The sequence below is a fragment of the Sceloporus occidentalis genome, unplaced genomic scaffold (assembly GCF_023333645.1).
Source record: "Sceloporus occidentalis isolate IW3139 unplaced genomic scaffold, rSceOcc1.0.p SCAF_50, whole genome shotgun sequence".
Classification (NCBI taxonomy): domain Eukaryota; kingdom Metazoa; phylum Chordata; class Lepidosauria; order Squamata; family Phrynosomatidae; genus Sceloporus; species Sceloporus occidentalis.
Genome location: NW_028317030.1, coordinates 762,291 through 783,353, shown reverse-complemented (window position 1 = coordinate 783,353; position 21,063 = coordinate 762,291). Strand labels below are relative to the sequence as shown.

The window sequence follows — 21,063 nt, the reverse complement described above, 5'->3', positions numbered from 1 at the left end:
CCTAGCGACGTCCGAGATCGCAAGATTTGGGCTTTCCTTCTCCCTGCGCCGGCTGATGACGCCAAGTCCCGGGACTCACTTGGGGGGCCGTATCAGTCTGGAACGCGGGCCGCAATTGGCCCGCGGGCCGGACTTTGGACATGCCTGATCTACACTGTGTATTGGCTTATTGATTGCCACAAATCCATGATAATGCATAGTGATATAAGGAACATGAAATGTTCACCCGTCTTTTAAACTCTTTTTAGTGTCTAGACCCCAGGGTGCAGAAAACATGCCGTATTAAAAATTAAAACAAATATTAAAACTATTTAGAATATTGAGGTACAAGATCCCTTTAATGTGTGCGCGTGAAGATATTTTCTAGCCAGCCGTGGGAACCCATTTTAGTTTTTATTTCATTTGGTTTGTTCGCGTTCTGCTAGTTATACAGCAAAACTGCTGATGTCCCAAAACAAATGGCAACACGGCTCCCACAGCCTGCTAGAAAAACGGTAAAGGTTTTCAAATATAGCTTTCATTCAGTAAAATATTACAGTGTCTTTTGCTTCTTTCATCAAAGATTTTGATGGTTTATGTATAGAAACAGGTGCCCGTATTAAAAGTCTACTTTCGTATGAAGAGATTGTAAAACAACCTACGCCAGGGCAAAGCGGTAAAAGTTGCGTATAAGAAGCAGCGGAATGTACCAGATCGATCCCATTTTACCTCCACGTGTTGGAATTGATTTTTATGCAGGACTTCCATTAAGGCAGGAATACAGTAACTGAATAGATCACATAGAGCAAGATTATGGGTATAAGACCAACAAACAGCATTTGGCTGGCAGAGGATTGTGGGAGTTTTACGTAAGCTACAGATCTACCCACTAGGACATGGAGATCTTCCGGCAACCGGAATTTAGGGAACGTATGCCACTACCCCAATCTCTCATGAATCTATAGCAACAAGTTAATTATCACTGTAGGATAGATCTTAAAAGCGAAGGGAAAGGACGGCTTTCCTTACACTAGAGGAACCGTAGATGCGATGTTCTAGGAACCTACTGATGCCGATACACTTTACCCGTTAATGCCTGCCTGCTGTCAGTACCGATGGGGGGGGGGGGGGGGGCGGATAGGGAACATAAAATTAGTGTGCAAAAAAAATAAAAATCTTTTCATGACTTAACCATAATTTTAAGCAACCACAATGGGTTTCATTAACATAACCTATTAACCAAACTGCCTTACTCTGCATGAAAAAAGGCAGAAACTTTGTAAACATTTCAACATTACCAAACCTATCCTGAAACACACTTATTCTGTAAGCCATCTTAAAACAACCTTACATGACCCGTTACAATATACAGACGTTAAAACGTAAACAGGATATCTAGTCCACAAAAAGTACCTAACAGTTAAAATACATGAAAACTTATTGTCTGCTGTGAAAAAAAATGTTTTCCTGCATAACAGTCAACATAAGAACCGATGGGGAGGGGGAGCAATGCAAAGAAATACTGTACATGGAATTACCATGCATCAGCTCCATATGTTAAATGATTTAGTCATTTAGTATCCGAAAAAATAGGATTTCTCAAGGTTATAATACAATACATACACGCATTCAGCCCATGGCATCGTGGGATTCCACTTGTTATCCCGGTGATGCACACACACTGGGTTCATTAGATCACAGCTTCTTTTGTAACATTCGCTCACAAACTGGGGTGACATAAGGATAGGAAATATATACACATGTAAAAATAAAATAAAAAAAGCAAAAACTCCAAATCCTTTTAAATCGAAGTCTCTTGTGAAGACAACAGATGAGCCCTTTTAGATTTGGTTGATACCTGTTGATAAAAAGCAAAAATAAGCATCACAATGGTAATATTGTCACATTAATTCTTCGAGTTCTTAAGGGTATGTGATGACTGCTCTAGTAACCAAATTGTAGAGTGATAAACAAGAGCTAAATAAATATGCAGAGCTACAACGAATCTTACTTATGGTAGTGTTTCTCAAATTACTCCCAAAGGATGACCTATGCCTCACTGATCATTATCACCTGGAGCACAGGACAGAACCACCATGAGTTAATCACTTCACAAGCTTTGTGGGCCATTCTCTAAGAATAAGAAAAATGTAATTTCTTCTTAGCACTTGCATGTGTTGTGCTGAAGGGAACAAACTTGGACCATGATAATAATGTACAATTTGCTCTTGTGTCTTGCTCGATAGTTGTGTTCACAGCTACCTTCCATTCGAAAGCAAAACTAAATTCACAAAACCAAGAAAGCAGACCGGTCTTAAGCCAGAGGTTCTACATTTTATTGTAGAGGATGAAGTAGTTGAAAAATGCCAGTTGTCCCATTCACAAGGTAATTCAATCAGTTTCATAATGAATACCAGTCTCAACGAACCTCTTTCTTGGCGTGGAGGTCGTCCGATAGCTTTCATTTCGCCCGGGTAAAAGAGACTGCAGGAGAATCGAGCGATATCTACAATAAATCGAACCAACGATAGCAATCACAATTAATAAAGCATTTCATTTTAAAAAGAAATCACATCAAAGGTTAAGACATTAAAATGTTATCCTACATTTAAAATGTGCGTACAAATTCCAGCTAGAACTCAGGCTCTGGTTAGGAGTTTTGGTCAAAGGAGTAAATGGGAACAATATTCTGCACATTGTCAGGATGTAATCTTTAATATAATACTAGCAGGTATAAATCTATTTAAAAGTCCTTTCAAAATTATGTTTAAACAATTTTCTCTTAAAATGGCAATGTCAACCCAATGGGCCTTCAGTAGGATAAGGCGTCTTAAAAAGTCATCATAATAGAAGTTGTGACATTAATTAGAAATTGAAACCGATCTTACATATTTTAGGTTCTCTTTGGTATGTTCCGATCCCGCTGAGGATGGTGGCGTTATGATCCTGCTCTTCTTTTCAGATGCAACCTGGCCACCCAGTACTCTCCGCTAAATACATACAAAAATAAGAGTGTGTAAATCTTCGGGATTTGTGGAATTCCAATGGAAGGAGTGACAAGGTATCAAGCGCTAACTTGACAAACAGGCATTCTCCCATCAGAACACTATGTTTGAGGTTTGGGTTTGAGACAAACCTTGGGCTTTAAAGGCTGACAAACGGGCCAGGATTCCTGGATATTGCACCACGAACAACTTAATTATGGTCGTAACTAAGTAAATCACAAACAGAATTCCTGATCTGTTTAAGGACCGTGATGAACAAGTGTGTATACATTTAATAAAATAAAAACTATAAGGTGTTGATGAAAACGTACAAACATTAAATTGAATATTTTATAGTACAGAAAGTCCATCCCATATCCTACGAGGAGTCATCTTAATCATGCCACTGAAGGAGCGGGAACGAGTGTGCTTCTTTTCAGATCCTAGATCCATGATTGGTGTTCCCGGATGTTTGTGGAACTATGATGGAAATATAAGAATGACATCATCACTGTGTGCAAAAACATGAACCCAGAAAAAGGATTATTAAAGACAAGGGAAGTTTATGTAAAATAAACTTAAGAAAAAAAAAAAGAAACCATTAAAGTTTTTGAGTTGTTACGGAGTTATCCAGCAGAGGTCACCATGTGCACCAGGCAAACCAGCTTATTACATCATTTGTGTACATATGTCATGCATAAGCAACAAACCATATAAGCAAATGTATACTTAAATCAATTGTGCTTAAAATGGCATTATAAAATTAAAAAAAAACTACATAGCGTATAGCCTACTTAAATGGTATCTGGTTTATTATTACTATTATTTTCCCAGGGAAAATGTTCGCAATTGAATGTATAAATAGGTTTGTTTTAGTAGTGATTATAATTAAGATCTATCTTTAAAATCAGCATGTCCAAGGATACTTTATTAAAAATCTTGATATCTCAGGGACCACTGCCCTCCCTGCAACGAGAGCTGGTTAATACAGAAACGCTGATTAGGAGCCTACTTGCGTCTTCTATGCATGTTTCATTAATTAACTAAATAACAATTAGTAGGCTCCGTGGAATAAGAATGGTTTTCATCTTCCTTTTTTCCGCTTTCATGTTAAGGCTGAACCCAATTCATTTCCAATCGAAGAAATCGATGGTAGACATCAAGGATGATTTTATTGCTCCAGAAATATAAACTAAAACCTTCTGAAGCTATACCATTTTCTAGATGATGCGTATCAAATGTTATGTGACTATCGCTGTCATTAGTAAGCAAATAAATTCAGAATTTTATTTGATTATAAACAAGATTACAATAGCCAAAATGCCAGCTTGTGAACAGTTCCATACCTGTCTAATTAACCTCTTCTTTTTGGCAGAATCTGGCATGCTGTGCACATGTCTGAACAGATCCTTTAAGGCTTCTTCTGTGTGCTGCCGAGTCTTTTCTTGTTGAGTGGAAAAGGATGAAGGAGATGATGCCAACCTGCTGCGTCTTGGGTATTTCAGAAAATGAACATCACTGGGGGTTTGAGCAGACAGCAAATCCAGATCGCCCTGAGGGTACATAAAAACATATGTAAGGAAAAGCGAGCGTAATCCCAGGATAACGTGTATGATTGAGGAAGGAGGGTCTTGCCATCATACCCAGTGCAGCTGACAGCAGATTCCTTCCAATGTTATAGCTAGAACCCAAGCTATCCACTTCTACCGAGGCCCATAGGGAGCTACGTCCGCCTTTGGGCAGCCAGTTTCATAATTGTCAAAGGCCGTTTAGATTTTTTTTTAACTGTTTCATTTCTATGACCCATTATTGCTGCTTGACTTTTTCATCTTGTTCTATTCGTAAATGTGGATCGTGAAAAGCTTTACCTTAGAAGCCGGTGTTTTGCTCCTGGTGAAGTAAAGTCTAGCATATTCTCTTATGTACGCTGGTGCCTGAAAACACAACACATGGTAAATTAAAACACCGTCAAAAATATCCTGCCCAGGGATACGTTTAAAACATCTTTGTAACACTCCAAACTTCATATCCACTGTAATGAATATGTATTAAAGCCAACAGTTACGCTTCTTCTGCTTAGATCTGAGCATACAGAAGTGACTACTCTTCGTACACCGCCTGCATATGCGCTTGCCAAATATTTCCAAGCAGGTCAAATAAGAACCTTGCATGGCATGCTTATTAAATTTGGAAGGGTGCACTTTCCTACACAGTGATTGGCTGCATCAAGCAGCCTAAATTGGCTAGAATTGCAAAAAGCAGAAGAGGGGGAGGGCATTCCTGAACATCTCTGCAGTTGCACAATTTAAACAAGTGAGGTGCTTTTCAAGTTATACAGAAATTAAAAAGTCCATATTAAAAGTACTTACAAAAGACTTTAATAGGTATAGGTAGAAAACATGGCTTTTCCTTGGTACAAAGTTTGGATCATTGTTAAAAAGAGTAGCCATTGTTTGTAGGACCCGTGTTTCCCTGCTATCTGTGTTGAACTTTATGTCTTTAGTCTCTGAAGGACCACGGTGCGTGCACCCATCTTGTAGTGACTCTTGTAACAGCACTGTCTGTTAGGCAAGTCTATTAACAGAGCTATTCTGCCTAACGTCGCTGTTATTTGCTTGGATTCTATATCGGTCAAAATTATATTCATGCCTACATTGTTTCTCTCTCTCCCTGCACAAACAGGAAAAAAAAAAAAAAAAAACCACACACACATCACACACCCGATAACAGATATATATTATATACTGTCATATAAACCCTCTAAAAAATAGGGGAAAAAAACTAAAAAAAAAATAAACCCATTATGTTACCATGACTGAGTTCACAAATGACCTACAGCTTTTATTAGCAGAAGGGGAGGAATTCGTCCCCATCTCCGCTGCAATTTAAAAGCTGTCTGCAATTGTGACAGCCAGTAATCCATGCGCACATTTATTACCAGTTATGTATCTTGTAATCAGGAAGCTGAGGAAAAACATAATTAAGTGCTAAAGTCCCTGAAAACAATATTAAATGAGTTATGACATTTGGTCACTCATCTCACCTGTGTTAAAAGTTGTATAAAGATCATAATTAAGAAAGAATGTCCCATTATAAAGATAAAAGAGATCTCTCAAACTATATGCAATAAATAGAAAAAATGTTTTGATAAAAACGCTAATCAATATATTAGGTTTGTGAAATATATATTTATCTTAATCCACTGAACATGAATTTATCAATATGCAAAATTAATAACTCAATTAGACTAATATAGTAGATTAAAGTTAATTAACCAATATTAAATTGCAACAAGCATACACTAACCTTACAGTTACACACACTAACATAGGCTCATGCACACGCATGCTAACACCATACATTAATTCACACACACACTCCTCATACAGTAACATACACAACACACATGCTTACACACATGAACACTATACACATACACACACACTGACCAACACTACAGCACACTACCCCCATCGCCTGTTGCTACATCACCTAAACCCATCTCAGTGGCCCACCATTACCGGGCGACAGGAAGTGACTTCTAGTCGCCATGGTGACCTGGTGCCCATTATTTGTCGCACCCTGTGTATACCATTGGGAAAAAATTGGGACCTTAAATTCCTTTTCTCAAGCTGTAAAGTATTATCCCTCTGTTTGGTTATCTCGCTCCTATTGTTATGTTGCTGATTGGTTCAGGGAGCCCTTGTAAGGGTGGGTTAGGAGAAAAAGTACTTCCGGGCAGAAAATTATTAATTATGGCTCGGCCACCGATCTTTTCATCCACTAGAGGTTTTGAATGAATCTTGCCAACAATCACACTCAGAAAGCAGGGAGAAATGTAAAGATACAGTGAAAGGAAGGCAAGCAGAACTGCCAGACAATACAATTTTAAAAGGAGTACCCAGGGTTACGTTGCTATAAGCATTGTTACGTGTGACCTTCACTAAACTGTTTCACACATTAGAATTATACATTTTAGTGAAAGCAACTATCAAAACCTTTTTAAAAGAGAACACTAAGGCTTACCTTAAAAAGTTTCTGTGAACGTTTGATCATAAAGGTCACACCATTGTTTAGCTTTATTATATGTTCTTGCAAGTCATTTGCGGTGAGCTGAAAAGAGGAGAAACAATAAAAGCAAAAATGAAAAATATATAAAAAAAATAAAAAGGAAAAATTATAAATGGCATCAATACTACAATGTCATGGTTTTCAAAAGGCTTGTTTTCCCATGGATGAATCCCTGGAAGATGGCTAAATAGCTGCTCACTTTACAAAATCCCAACTTTCACTATTGGGTATTACAAAAAAAAACAAAACATATATATATATATTTATAACATTCATCCAGCCAAAACCAGGGGCGTCAAAAAACTTCAGCGTAAACACAAATCTATAGAATACAGAATTAAATAAGCAATATACCGTAATTTGCAGGAAGATGGAGAAACATTGCTTCTCGCTCTTTTCCCTTTGATCTTGTCTGCACTGATCACACTGATCAGCAAGCAAGGCTCCTTAGACCTGCATCAGCCAGCAGGCGGACCAATCAAGATCTATCCTGTCCTCTAGTGACCAACCGGAAGGGAATGTCCAATTGCCCACATGATGGGTGCTGGCTTCTGCTGACAGGGTGAGTCTAGGCTGTCCTGACCCGTCATACAGTGAAACATAAGACAAGTATGTCCTAAAGGTAATCTCTCCACACCCTTTGAAGATGTACCCGTACATCCATAAGTATAAGCTTTTTTTCTAAATAATGTATTGACACAGGAATAAGTATGTAAAATAATGTGCAATGTTTTTTTTCCTGAGAAATCTGAAATCTTAAATGAGTAATCATGTAGAAATCAAAGGACCTTTAATAAGAGACCTGTCACCTCTGGCACCGAGCTCGGGGATGAACACATGAGAACTTACATTTTTAGGCCATACGATATGAGGCGCAAACATCAGAGCCAAATTGTACGCAGACATCTTATTGCGGTCGTTTTTTGCCGTCTGATAGAGAAGATCCAGAAGGAGCTTGAGAAGATTGGTGACGGAAGGAGCAAAAAAAGGAGTTGTAAAGCCTCGATTTGTTTCTCTTTATCCGGCGCTCCGGTCCTGTTGCCCTTGTCATCAAAACGCATTAGGTCTAAAAGGGGAAAGAAATGGTTATAGGGATACAAACCCATCATGTAACATGTTTATTATTTGTAAGGATGAAAGCATATATAAAAAAAAAAAAAAAAAAAGCAAAACAAATCTTAAGTGATGTGGAATATATATGTTCTGCAAATGCGTGGAGGGATTCTGCAGAATCCCCCCATATGCTTTTGCCCCTTTAACCCACCTGATATGTTTGCATGTGTTACACACACCTTCGGTGCAGGCCGTATGCAGGGGGCCGTTCAGATCCCTGTGCACACGTGAGCTAAGCACTGCCATTGATTTCAGTAGGAGCATTTTCCTGTCCCTGATTGGCTGCTTCCTGCAGCCAATCAGTGGCAAGACATGTCGAGTCATGTAGGAGAAGGGCTGGTGCAGGGCATTCTTTTATGTGTCAGGTAAGTGCTTTATGTTGTTTCTTATTTAAAAAGGATCAATAAGGTCAATTAAACAAGAGATACTATCACAAACCATATATCTTTCCTGAGTGAGATGCTTTAACACAAAGCATCTCACTCAGGAAAGATATATGGTTTGTGTTACATTAATGAAGTCTCGGGGCAGTCATCTTAAATCATGATAAAATGTTTCTATATAAAATAAAAAGGTACATTCCATCTTACCGGCTATTTTCAGATGAGCGTGATAATGCTTGTGTGTCAGTAGAGGTTCTGGTAATTCGCCCCAAAAACATTTTCAGTAACGTAGCTTTATCATTAGGATGAAACTCCCCAGATTCCACATCAATATCAATCCCATTGTTGAGAGCGTCCTTCAGTATTTGCTGTCGATTGCTGTTTCCAGGGATACGAAATAAGCCTTCGGTGCGCAGATCTGCCAAAACATACGCAATGTATGGTTATAGCAATAAAGTCAGTTGCATGCCCCGTACACAGACATACATTATATAATAACGTTACATGTTGACAAGAGGCAATGAAGTAATTCCTGGCCACCCTTCATTCTGCATCCTCTCTGTTCGGTCCAAACAGACCATACGTATCACATACACCTCCAGACTGGAACCAGCCAAAGAGTCACTTTTGTTTTTGGAGTGAGGTTAGTGTGGCTAAGGCCAGGGTTTTAGCTAGTCTTTGGACCGTCGGTATAATTATATAAGTGAGGCATAAAAAATATCTTTTTTATGCATTACCGTGACTTAACACTGCAGAGCACTAGAATACACTCATACCAGAAAACAGGTGACATCGTGGGAAGAAAGACTTCCTTCTAATCAGGGACACTTGGCAGGTATTGTTATACAGTGATATATTGTTTGAAGGCTTTGTTTTGGTTGGGATTTTTCTTTCATTGCTTGATTTCGAGAAAGACAGTGAATTACTTTGTGGACACTGAAAGTGTTAATCCATACCCCATACTTACGTTTGTGCAGATACTCAATGAGTTGATATATCTGAGCGATGCCTTCTTCTGTGAGGGGTGCTCCAAATACACCTTTTTATGCAGGGAAACAGCTTTGTTAGGTGGATCAGCCATAAATAATGAAAGCATGAGAACAAGCAGAAAAAAGGAAGTATTATTAAAAAAAATTTAAATATAAGGGGGTTTACTTAATTTGCGGCCCATGTCTAACAAGAACGCACCATTTAATGATATAGTCTGCCTTCCATTCACGCTTGAAGAGGCATTTTAAACTACTTTTTAAAGGGCACATCCCACGGAAGCATTTTACTTTGTGCATTAATTTCAGCACTGTATAAAATAATGTTGTGTAAGGAATGAAGAAATAGTATATTTTTTACTTTGAGGTGGTTTTGTGAAATTTAGGGGATATTCTCCATTTGAACCCCCCCCCAAAAAAAACAACAACCCTGAGCTAATCCTGATCAATTAAAGTGACACTCAAGTCCTCATCGTGAATAATTAACATTTTTGCATGTGTATGCATAGACTGATTCATCGTAAAATTTGCCCACCCCTCCCCCCATTTATTTGTTTTGCCCCTCAACCCCTACCCCTGCACGCTCATTCCCATTGATTTCAATAAGAACCAGTTTCTCGCCATTGATATTTAAGGATGAAGACAGAGGTGACACCTTGTCATCATACAGCAGCTTTTGAGAAGTTGAACATGTTCATATTGGGTCACGATAATCATCAGTTTATGTTTTTAATTTGTATGCCTCATAAATTATACATATTCAGTTTCTTTACAGTTGGACAGTTTTAGGAACCACTTATTAGTTGAAAGGAAAGCTATGATGCGTTAAATATCCAAACACCTGCTATCTACATAGATATATTCAGCAGATGACTTCATGGATCAAAACAACTGAATAATGATAGAATCCTGATTGGAACTCTTTAGAAGCGTATATGTCACTTTCACAAAGCAATTAAATCATTTTGCCTGAGATCAACTTTACATCACACATGATTATTTTCAAAGGGAGCACTTTGCTGGCTTCACAAAGGCTGTCAGATCCTATCAACATCTATCAGCAACTTAACAGAACAGAGATAACGTGATGGGGAGAAATCACAGCTTTAGAGAAAAGAAAGTTACAATTCTTATATATACACACACAATATACACCGATCAGCCATAACATTCTGAGCACTGACAGGTGAAGTGAATGACACTGATAATCTTGTTATCATGGCAGCTGTCAGTGGGGGATATATTAGGCAGCAAGTGAACATTTCGTCCCCAAAGTTGAGGTGTTAGAAGGAAGAAAAATTGGACTTTGACAAGGGCCAAATTGTTATGGCGAGACGACTGGGTCAGACCATCTCCAAAACTGCAGCTCTTGTGGGGAGTTCCCGGTCTGCAGTGGTCAGTATCTATCAAAAGTGGCTCAATGAAGGAAAAGCGGTGAACCGGGCGAAGGCTGGCCTGTGTGACCTGAGCTCAAACTACTGAAAAGGTTAATGCTGGTATTGATAGAAAGTAGGGCTGAAACAACTAATCGATAAAATCGATAATAATCGATAATGAAAATCGTTGTCAACGAATTTCATCATCGATTAATCGGATCGATTTTTATCGATTATAAAAAGAGGTTTTTTTCAGAGCAAATGCTCTGAAAAACTCCTCTCCTTATATAATCCGACCTCAAACAGAGATCGGATTATAACACCGGAATCCAGATCCCCCGCAACGCTGCAGGAGACCTGGATTCCCCTCACTGTCGGCCGGTCTCTCACTTCCGTCTCTCTCCCCCTCCCATCTGCCTCCTCCCCCCTCCCATACACTGCTCTGCCCGGCACCGTTACTGACCGGCACTTTCCCTGCAGCTTCATAGAAGCCTCAGTGTAAGTGAAGGTGAGTAACGGAGTCTGTCTGTGCGATGCAGACCCCCACCGGCTGACAGAGAATCATCCTCTCTGATAGCCGGTGAGGGTCTGCATCGCACAGACAGACTCCGTTACTGCCCTTCACTTACACTGCGGCTTCTATGAAGCTGCAGTGAAAGTGCCTTCAGTAACGGAGCCGGGTAGAGAGGCAGAGCGGTGTATGGGAGCCACCCTCCAATACACCACTCTGGCTCCTCCCCCTCTCATACGCCACTCTGCCTCTCTACCCGGCTCCCTGGTGTCTTATCAGAAACGGAGGTTCACAGGAGGCAGAGTGGAGTATGGGAGGGGGGAGGAGGCAAAGTGATGTATGGGAGGGGGAGGAGCCAACGTGATGTATGGGAGGAGGCAAAGTGGAGTATGGGAGGAGCCAGAGTGGAGTATGGGAGGGGGAAGAGCCAGAGTGGTGTATGGGAGGAGGCAGAGTGGAGTATGGGAGGGGGGAGGAGGCAGAGTGGTATATGGGAGGGGGAGGAGGCAAAGTGATGTATGGGAGGGGAGGAGCCAAAGTGATGTATGGGCGGGGGAGGAGGCAGAGTGGTGTATGGGAGGGGGAGGAGCCAGAGTGGTGTATGGGAGGGGAGGAGCCAGAGTGGTGTATGGGAGGGGGAGGAGCCAGAGTGGTGTATGGGTGAGTTATAGTGGTGTATGGGGGGTATTATGAATTTTTAGGGCATTTAGGGGGTATAAGACATCGATATTAGGCATATCAGGGGGGCATAAAACAAATCTGGGGGTAAAAGGTATATCAGGGGGCTCAGTTGCATATCACTGGCATATAAGGAGTATAAGGCATATCAGGGGCACAGTGGAATCTGGCATATAAGAGGTATAAGGCATATATGGGGGCAGAGTGGCAAGCTGGGGGCCAGATGTGCATAACTGGAGGCAGTTTGGTAAATAAAAAAATTTAAACAAGGCTTTTTTCTCAGTTTTTATTAAATATGAAAAATAGTTAACATATGAATTAATATTTACTAATAACTTTGTATTAAAACCTAGTTTGAGAAACACAGTGTTTGTGTTCTTGTAGCTTTTATTATTATGTCAGTAAAATAAGAAGGTGAATAGAGAGAGGCCATTGTGATAAAGAGATGAAAGTGTAAATTGTACGTTTTTTATTGCAATTTTTCTTCAATTTAAAATAATTATTTTTTTTATCCGATTAATCGATTAATCGACAAAATAATCGGCCAACTAATCGATTATTAAAATAATCGTTAGTTGCAGCCCTAATAGAAAGGTGTCAGAACACGCAGAGCATCGCAGCTTGTGGAGTATGGGACTGCGTAGCCGCAGACCAGTCAGGGTGCCGATACTATTTATTAAAGAGACAAATGCACACCTTGTGAACTGTGTGTGTTTATAATATATATTTTGTATAGTTTGTACTGTAAGATGTAGGTTTTGGGAAGAATGACATCCTCTTTAAGACACAGAGGCTTATCAGTTTAAGTCTGGTGCAAAATATTAAATTGTCACAAATCACCATGGCAACTTAAGTTTCTGAAGACTGCCTGATGTTTCCCTTCAATATTGTTCTTTACCTATAACCCTACTCATAAGAAAGATTTGGCCTAACATGTATAATCAGTTGGTGATAGGTAATAGTCACAACCGTTTTAATGCTATAAAATTGAGCATAATGCACACAGGAAACAAAAGTTGTAGGAAAAGTTGAAAGAAAATAATTTTTATAGTCCACCCCCATACTTCAGGTGCCCCCAACCCGTGAAAAGGTTTGGTCATTGTGCATATCTTATAGTAAAACAATTGTTGATGCTCGGGGAACAAAACCGTAGGTGATGGATATCAACATACAAACATAACATTTAAAAATAAAGTGTAGAGGGGGGCGTGGCTGGCTGGACTCCGAAATGGCTGTGCAGCGATTCTGCTCCTCCAAGCCGCCCTGTTTTAAGCATTTAAAAGCAGAGTTTCACCTGACATTTTCCAGCTTTTTTGGCAGGATTGTGTGTGGGAATGCCGGGAGGTGTCCGCAGGTCCGCTAAAAAGAAAGTTGTGCCGGACATTTTTCAGAAAAAGGCGACTTACCTTGAAGCTCCCGCTCTTTCCCCAATGGCGGCCCAAAGTCAGGACCTGGATGGAGATGCTGTGGCCTGCTCGAAGCGTGACATAGATGAGCTCAAAGACCTCGTCCTGTCTGTTAAGCGGGATTTGATGGCCCACATCAGGGACGAGATCCGAGATCTGAAGAAGGACATCACTGATATTGGCACGCGTACGGACCACCTGGAGAGGGCCCAATCTGCCATGCAGCGTGACAAGAGGGCAATGGAGGCTGACATAGACGCGCTGCGCCACGAGGTTCAGGACTTGCAGGAGGCTCATGAGGACTTGGAGAACAGGTCGCGCAGAGCTAATTTTAGGATTCGCGGCGTTCCTGAAGCCTACCAAGATGCCGAGGTTGTGTTAGGCATTATCCTCCAACAACTCCTACCGAACAAGTCTACCGACGAGGTCATCGTAGATCGGGCGCATAGAGCTTTGAGGCCTAGGCCTAGGCCCTCCGACAAGCCTCGTGATATCATTGTGAAGCTCCGGGATTATGCGGTCAAGGAAGAGGTCATGAAAGCGGCCAGAGGCACCAAGCTCTCGATTGACAACCTGGAGGTTCAAATCTTTGCAGATCTGTCCCCGCGGACATTGATGCGGCGTAAGGCCCTGAAACCCCTCACGGACCACCTGCGGGCCCAGAGTATCACCTACCGTTGGCGCTTCCCCTTCGCCCTTCAAGCGGCAGCAGGTGACAAAAGCTACACTATTAAGGACATGTCGGAGGCTGGTGAGCTTTTACATTATCTGGATCTGCAGCCCTTGCCTGTGAGCCGGAAGAGAAGCCGCCAGGACCCGGGATCCCTTCCAGCGGGAGAATGGTTCGAAGTTCCATCGACACCGAGGAGGCGCGAACAAGTCACCGCTCCCATGGACAGGTCACCGGATGACTAACTTTGGTTTTCGTGTTTTTATTATTTTTCTACGTTTTTGCACTCCGGCTGTTTTGCCATGCCGCTTGGGTTTCGTTTGCCGGGACTTCGTCTGTTTCTGCGGGGCCCCGCAACCGTCGGCGACCTGGACTGCAAGGCGATCACCTCTTCACGGCAGCGGCTCCACCATGTTGAGGTTTTATAGTGTTGCTGTGCCTGGTTCGCCGGGCCTGGCTTTGCCTGGGTGCCGTGCTGACCCCACCGCAGGGGTTCAGCAGTTCTCCGTATAGACTCGTTCGGCTCTTTGTCCGCTCCGTTTCGCGTATTTTTCTTTTCTGCGTCGTTTATATTGTGTTTTCGCTATATCGATACACCATCACACACGTTCTGTTATTTTGATTTATGATTTTATTTTTACACATGATGCCGCCTGGTTGGTCATTAAACTGGGCAACGGTTATGAAGCGTCTGGCTTATTTCCCCTGTTCCGCTCTGGCCACGGGCCATATAGATTTAGGCACTGACTAACTGCCCATGTCAGGTGACTCTACTCCCAGACGGGCTGGAGGTTCCATTTTGAGGTTCCTTTCCTTACACCCCCCTTGACCTGAGTTGGTCCACGCTCTGCCTGACGTACACTTATGTTTTTCACACTTCACCATATGCTTAGTCAGAGCAGCGCTCCACTGGTTTTATGTGCTTCCTATGGTACCTTTTCAGGAGACCAGTGTCTCTGTGTTCCATTATTATGTTGGTTGTGCGCTGTATATGTCTCTATGTCTTGTTTTTCCCTTTCCCCCCCTACCCTCTCTTCGCTCTGCTTTCTCTCTCTTTTCTTCTTCTTTTTTTCTAGGACGCGACTGGCTGTGATCTCACCACTCCTCTATAGCCTCATCATGCGGTGCCTCGATGTCAGCTGTCATGGCTAGTACTCTTCGGGTTATATCTCAGAACGTCAACGGTTTGAATTCGCCCCAGAAGCGTAGAGCTGCGATGCGTTACTACCGTAAACTACACGGGGACATCTTGCTCCTTCAGGAAACTCACCTGCGTAGTGCTCACTTACCTGCCTACTGGGACAAGTCCTATGGATCCCACTTTCACGCCGTGCATCCAAGTCAAAAGAAAAATGGGGTCAGTGTGTTTTTTCGCTCCTCTCTGGGATTTCAAATGCAGTCTGTACACAGGGACAAGTGGGGCAGATACATCCTGATCCTGGGGCTCCTTCACAATAATCCTACAGCCATTCTGAATGTCTATGCTCCTTCTACGGCGGCTGCTGACTTCTATTCACACATCACGGATCTCCTGTTGCCGTACCGCAAACACAATCTCATCGTTGGTGGGGACTTTAACACGCTCTGGGATGGCTATCTGGACAGGAAGAGCGACTCTCCTCTTTCCCATGCCCCGCCAAACTCTGGTCGCCTTAAGGACTTTGCCAAGACAGTGGCGCTGGTTGACGTTTGGAGATTGCTACATCCTAAAGCTCTTGATTATTCTTTTTTTTCCCACCCCCATCGGACATATTCGAGGATAGATTATATTTTTGTTGGTCAACACATGGCTCGTTCCCTTCATGAGGCGCGGATCCATCCTATCATTTGGTCTGATCATGGTGCGGTTGAGTGTGTTCTGCAGCTCACGGATTGTCATAGAGGCGCAAGACAGTGGCGGCTTGACGAGTTTTTGCTGACGGATCCGTCGGTGGTCTCGGAGATCACAAAGGACTTGTCGGAGTTTTTCGGCTTTAATGAGAACCCGGGTGTTGATCCTCTTTTAGTCTGGCAGACGCATAAAGCTTATATCAGAGGCTCCTTCCTCAAACTTAAAGCACGGCGCCGAAAACTGCGGCAAGCTGAGATTGAGTCCCTTACGTCTCAGTTGGAAGCCCTGGAAGCCCGGCACAAACAGCTGCTTGATAACTCGATACTGCATGATATCATACGGACAAGGGGGGAGCTGAACCTTCTGTTGAGCCAAGATGTTCTATATTCCCTGAATCTTACCAAACAAAAATTTTTTGACAAAGCGAACAAACCTGACGCCATGTTAGCTAGACGCCTGAGAGCTCAGCGGAAACTTCAGAACGTTTCCAGGATTATTGATTCCCATAAGAAATGTTGGGTGCACCCGAAAGACATCGCTGATCAATTTGCCTCCTTTTATCAGGACTTATATGATGGCAACAAGGCTCCTCACAATCTCCGAGATCACCGTCCTCTGCACGGCTTCTTGGACTCGGTGGCGCTCCCGCGTCTCTCGCCTGCTCAACTTGAGGTACTTAACGCTCCTATATCGGAGAGAGAAGTCCAAGCGCTGATCGCCACTCTCAAGTCCTCCAAGGCTCCGGGCCCCGATGGGCTCCCAGGTTCATATTATAAAACGTTCCGGTCCCTGCTTACTCCTCGCCTGCTGGCACTCTTTCAGCGTTTCCTCAGAGGTGAACCCCCGTCGACTGAAATGTTGCGAGCTAAAATTGTGGTCATACACAAGGATGGTAAAGACCCCTCTGCGTGTGGGAGCTATCGCCCCATCTCCCTCATTAATTCGGACATTAAACTCTACGCTAAATTGCTTTCTTCCCGTTTAAGTTCGGTTATCTCCTCCCTAATCCACCCAGACCAGGTCGGTTTCATTCCAGGCAGAGAGGCCCCTGACAATATTCGGCGCACAATTGATTTGCTTGGGGCTGCCAAGGCCTCCACTCAGGGATCTATGCTGTTGGCGTTGGACGCTGAGAAAGCCTTCGACAGAACTGACTGGACGTATATGTGGGAGGTGATGCATCGATTTGGCTTTCAAGGCAGCTTTCTGGCTGGAGTCCGGGCACTCTACAGCTCTCCTACGGCGACGGTGGCCCTGATGGGTTGTGAGTCTTCAGTGCTGAATATCAAAAATGGCACGCGTCAGGGTTGCCCTTTGTCTCCGCTCCTGTTTGCCCTGTGCCTGGAACCTCTCGCGGCAGCTATTAGGGCCAGTCCAGATGTTCAAGGGATTGTAGTCCACGGAGTGCAGTATAAATTAAGTTTGTTTGCCGATGACATTTTGCTCACGTTAACGAATCCCCAGATTTCACTCCCCAACCTTTTTCGCCTTCTGACGGACTTTTCCCGCATCTCCGGGTACAAGATAAATGACGCTAAATGTGAGGCGCTGGATGTCAATTTAGAGCCTTCTGTTCAACAGCTCATTGCTGCTAATTTTAAATTTGCATGGCAGCCGTCCTCCATCACTTACCTGGGCATCCGTCTGACCAAGGATTTTGACACGCTGTATCATGCCAACTACCCGCCTCTCTTGAGAACGCTGCGCGGAGTTACGTGTGTGGTCCCGGTACAACATATCGTGGCTAGGGCGCATCTACGCCATCAAGATGAACTTGTTACCCCGGCTTTTATATCTTTTTCGGGCGCTTCCCATTCCAGTTCTGAAGGATGACATTGGGGCCTTTCAATCTGCTGTTTTTCAATTTGTTTGGGCCAATAGGAGGGCGCGTGTCAACCGGTCTACTATGTACAAGCCTAAACACCTTGGAGGTCTAGCTGTCCCGGACTTCTTCCTCTACTATGTGGCGTCTCGTCTGTCGCAATTGGAGGCTTGGTCATTACCTGCAAACACCCTCCCGTGGGTAGATATTGAGCGGTCGTACTTACCAAATCAGCCCCTCGGTCAGATACTGTGGCAGGATAACCCGCTGGCACTTGGCTCTCCCACATCGGTGGTTGTGCTGGCAGCGCTCCGTCTCTGGCGGACCTGGAGATTCCGTCTTCGCCTAGCGGGGCCTCTGTCCCCTCTCACGCCGCTGTTGTCCAACCCCCTCTTCCCGGAGGGAATGCACCGGCTGTCGTTCCACTGGTGGTCGGAAGCGGGCTTAATTACTCTTGGGGACCTTGTGCGAGATGGCCGGATGCTTTCTTTTGCCACGCTCCAGGACTCCAAGCATATTCCTATTGTGGAAACGTTTCGCTATCTACAACTTCGTCATTTTATCCGCTCCCTGCTGGCTAAAGGCAAGATATCGGCTCCTACAGTGTTTGAACGGCGCTTTATGGCTCGGAAACGACTTAAAGGATCGATTTCAGCGCTCTACTCCAGCTTTGTCTCTGTTACCTCCGCCTCTCCTCCTTTATATCGTTCCCAGTGGCATGCTGACCTGCTCTCTACTTACCCTGACGATGTCTGGGACTCGGCGGCGACGACTTTGCACAAACTCACGATCAACACGCTGGTTAAGGAACGGGCTTATAAAGTCGTTGCGAGATGGTACACTTCTCCCGTGCAACTGTCTCGTATGGTTAGAGGTTCAGGTGATTGCTGCTTTAGGGGCTGCGGCGAACGAGGCACTTATTTTCATGCGTGGTGGGCTTGTGGTGTAGTCCAACCTTTATGGTCTTCCTTTTCGCTCCAGCTGTCGAGGGTGTTAGCTACCGATGTCCGCTTAACACCTGAGGTGGCGCTTCTTTTGATGGATGTTCCGGGAGACGCCTTGTCCGCTCCAAACCAGCAACTTATTCATAGGATCTGCGCTGCGATCAAACAAGCTATTGCCAGGAGGTGGAAGGGTGTCCCACCGACCTTTGGCGAAATCCAGGCTAATATTTGGCATCTCATCTGTATGGAGAAGATCACCGCCAAGCTCTGTGATACTGTTACCAAGTTCGAGTCCATTTGGCAGCCTTGGCTTTCTACGTTTCCGGGCTCCCGCCCGGTTCAAGCAATACTCCGATGGTAACCTGGCCTAGTCGGTCCTGCCTCTCTTCTTTCTCTCTGTTCTGTCTCTTTGGTCTCTTTCTTCTTTTTCTCTTCGTCCTTCCCGTCCCCTTTTCCTTCCCTCTATTGTGTGAAGTGTTTGTCAGTAGGTTGCTAGCCTTGCCTTACCTTGTGCTGGCTTACTGTATGCACCCGGTACCCCCTGGGGTCTGGGAGTCAGGTTCTGTATCCATTGATGCGTTGATGTGGCTTTAATCTGCATTTGCCTGCAGTTCTGTAACATGGTAATGGTGCACTGTTTATGCGTCTCTGTTTCCTGCTGTTAACACTTTGGTTTTGCCGTCTATTGCTCTGTTTTTTATTTGTGTTTAAATGCCAATAAATTACTTTAAACAAAAAAAAAAAAACCATAAAAAAAAAAAAAAAAAAAAAAAAAAAAAAAAATAAAGTGTAGAAAAAAAAAAAAAAAAAAATCAGCAATATTGGTGACTGCATCAGTTAATGTTACACCCAATTTGCCATCTACACAGAGCTCTCAGGGAATGTTAGGTAGTTGTGTATCCAGAATGTTACCGCATACATCCGAGAAATTAAATAACCTGTCAGGAGCTAGACCAGAAAAACATGGTTCATCTCTGAAGACATACAGAGTAGACCGATGTTTAGCATGGAACAATATTTTTATGGTAATAAATGAAATGCAGCTTTTTTCAGATTCCTTTTCTTTAGGTATTTTATTTAAAAAAAAAAAAATCAGTGTGCTCAAATGGCAAACTAGAACATTTAGTTAAAATTTCCCGAATGAGAACAATGTTCTCTACGAACCTTTACGTTTGAGGAAATTAAGAGACCTGAAGAAGGTGGCGGCGGTTCCAGCGCTTCCCGGAAGTTTAGGCTCGACGTCTCCCATGAGCTGCGCAAACTCCGTCCCGGGAAGGTCTATTAACCGGGTGATATTGCTGACCACTAGCTCAGTAAAGACCTCGGGATTCTCCACAAAAAAGTCGGGGTTATAGATGACCGGTTGGCTTCGGAGGGAAGTCTCATTGCAGATAACAATACTGTAGAGGGCATCACTATAAAGAAGAAATTAAAACTTGGGTTGGTACAAAGATTACAGGGGAGGAAAAACTGGCATACCTAAGGAAGAAAGCTTAGAACGCCAGCAAACAAAGCAATTAAGGAACATTTATAAATACTTTTATATTTCATATATATTTATAAACAAATACGGAATACAAAATAAACACTAAAAATTACAATTTATTTATACACTTTAAAATAAAAGTTTGAATAAAAAAATAAATAAATAAATGGACCCCACCCAATTATTTTGGGCCATCTTTTTGTAAAATACTTCATTAGATTCAATATACCGCCCGTTTCACATTTTTAGCAGATAGAATTAGAAAACGGACAATTTTATCCCAAATTTTCTAAATTTAAAGTTCAAATCTGAAAGAAAATCAGCATTTGAAGCACCCATTCGTACAATACAAACTATAACATTACATTTACGCTTATACGACTAAGGCTAGCAATCTAAAAATAAGAAGATTAAAGAAAAGAGGTTTAAAGAAAGTCTTACAAGAGAGCCGTGAGTTTTTGAGGCGGCATTAATATGGCGTGCGATACGACGGGCACAAAAAAACATACGCGGCCCATACACATTCCCGACGAGTCTTGGGCTTACAATAGAGCATTGTGCACAGCCAGTGACACCCCACCGCTGTTATAGCTTGGGGGGTGAATTATAAAGTATTTTTTCCCACACTAAAGAATATTTGATGTTTAAGAAAATGTATTGAGATAAAAAGGGCTGTAAATTCCCATTTGTGTCATTTAAAGGCGATGGCAATTGTGCTTTTCGTTATGCACAGATCCGAAGGAGTAGCGTGTTTGTGTGTTTCAGGCTATGTGTCTTATCTCCGTACGATTAACACGCTATCCTTATCCCCGCATCGTTTGAT

At 42.8% G+C, this 21,063-nt stretch overlaps 1 pseudogene; it reads right to left on the bottom strand.

Moving 5' to 3' along the window:
* Nucleotides 1–1,780: 1,780 nt before the first annotated feature.
* On the bottom strand, nucleotides 1,781–20,710 carry LOC149288590 (rho GTPase-activating protein 19-like; annotated as a pseudogene).
* Between the last annotated feature and the right edge of the window lie 353 nt (nucleotides 20,711–21,063).